Raw genomic sequence first — 1,975 nt, 5'->3', positions numbered from 1 at the left:
TTAATCCAGTACTTCATATGTAATTACTTTATGTTATAAGTTTGTGATGTTTATTTAAACTCTCGTTTATTTAGCAATATTTCATATATATATAGTGCTATACATTGTATTACATGTTGCAAAGGAAACGCCATAAGGTAGTAGCATAGGAAAGAGTAACATAGAAAAAAGAAGTAAAATTTTTATGTAATTTTGTTTTGTTTTATCTATTGACGATTGTCATAAAAACTTTGAAATTTAACATTTGCATAATTGAGCTAGAATAGTTAGGAAGACCATATATGGATATTGTGGGTATATTAATGTCATCTTCATCTTCATCTTCACAATAGACATCAACGTCTAAATGATGATGAGTGTTTGTAGCTATCTCTATGTTTGAGATGTCTTTTACGAAGTCTATCGCCTTATCCAATATTTCTCCTTGGTTGGGTAATAAGTTGTTATAAATCAATGCGTTACAGAATGACACATTGTAGGCATCCAAGCCTTTATCTTGGAACCAATCCAAAAGGTCTTACACAGTTGGATTACGATGCATGACCCATTAGTCCCATTGAGACCAGGTTTGATTCTCATGTTTAGTTACATGTGGGGGAATAGGTTCAACCATAGAAAATAGAGCGAGTGCCAAGTTTTCAACATTGATGCAATACTTTTCAACCTTGTGGCCTAATATAACCTCGTAAAGTTCCAAACACACTAGACCAATGGCCATGGTAGTGTTAGTTGCAATAGCAAGAATTTTTCTGCTAGCTATGAACTTGGCCTTGAGCTTATGCATCTTAGGTATGTTATAGTTCCTTGCTCGCATATTAGCAAGTCCAACAATCAGATCCATGTGATAATTTGTATCATCATCCTGCATTGCAATGAAGCAATAGCGAAAATTTTAGATTGGTTTTTCTTCCAGTGGATAGTGTTGAATTGATAATATTTTATTTGAGGGAGGAGAAGTGTGTAATTAGTAGAGGATAATATGGATCTTTAATGAGAAAATTTAGAGAATACCTTTTCAAACTTAACTGGATTCATGTGAAAGCCTGAAGGTGGATTTTTAACACCACATTGCAGTGTGGTGATTAATTTGTTAATAAGTTTAGCATCATCATCATCATCACACAATGTAGAAGAAGGGTTCACATATGTAGCTTTCTCATATGTCACAATTGCCATCCCTTCTTTTGGCATGAAAACTAGAATATGCACTTTGTCAACCCCCTACATGAATCTATTTGAATTTGGATTTGAAGCCCAGTCAAGAATGGGAATGGGACTGCCATATGTATTAGCTTTTACAATGGAGGTTGCAATAATTAGGGACATGTGACTGGGATCATGGGAATAAAATTCAAGGGGCTTTGGGAAACACTAAGGAGTATACCAGAATGGTGCATCTTCTCTTGTAGTTGCATCCTCGGGGAAGTTGAAAGTTGATTCACACGATTTGAAAAATAATCCTTAAACATGAATACTTAATTGAGTCAATGATTTGCAAATCTAGTTTAGTGAAATTTGATCTTTTTGTAAATAGTAAGTTGTGGTAAGATTTGTTGGAATGCAAGATGGAATGATGGAAATGAAAAGTGTAAAATCATAGAAAGGGAGGGAAGATAAAAGGAAAGGGAATTTAATTACTTACTTGATTCTAGCCCAAGACAAAATCTTCAAATGTTAGACATCGGTGTGAAACCAAACAATCGAAAATAGACTCTAGAAGTTTTCCATGTTGGAAATATGTTGTCATTGATGGAAAAGGAAAAGGCAAAGGCATTGGAAAATATTTTAAAAGGCGACTGCATTGGTAAATATTTTGTCATTGGTGGCAAAGGAAATTGATGGCAAAGGAAAATATTGTTGGCAAAGGCAAAGGCCATGGAAAAATTATTGGAAAAGGAAATCATGGAAATTTCAAAGCACTATAAATGGTGTTGTCATTATTGGGAAAAGAAAGGAAAAGCATGGAAAAGGATAA

At 34.1% G+C, this 1,975-nt stretch overlaps 1 pseudogene; it reads right to left on the bottom strand.

Moving 5' to 3' along the window:
• Positions 1-202: 202 nt before the first annotated feature.
• On the bottom strand, positions 203-1,747 carry LOC149250185 (ubiquitin-activating enzyme E1 1-like; annotated as a pseudogene).
• Positions 1,748-1,975: the final 228 nt, after the last annotated feature.

The sequence above is a fragment of the Pinus tabuliformis genome, chromosome 7 (assembly GCF_031772625.1).
Source record: "Pinus tabuliformis cultivar Carrire ecotype Pingquan chromosome 7, CPIR1, whole genome shotgun sequence".
NCBI lineage: Eukaryota > Viridiplantae > Streptophyta > Pinopsida > Pinales > Pinaceae > Pinus > Pinus tabuliformis.
The sequence above is the reverse complement of the archived record's forward strand: the minus strand, read 5'-3'. Positions and strand labels throughout refer to the sequence as shown.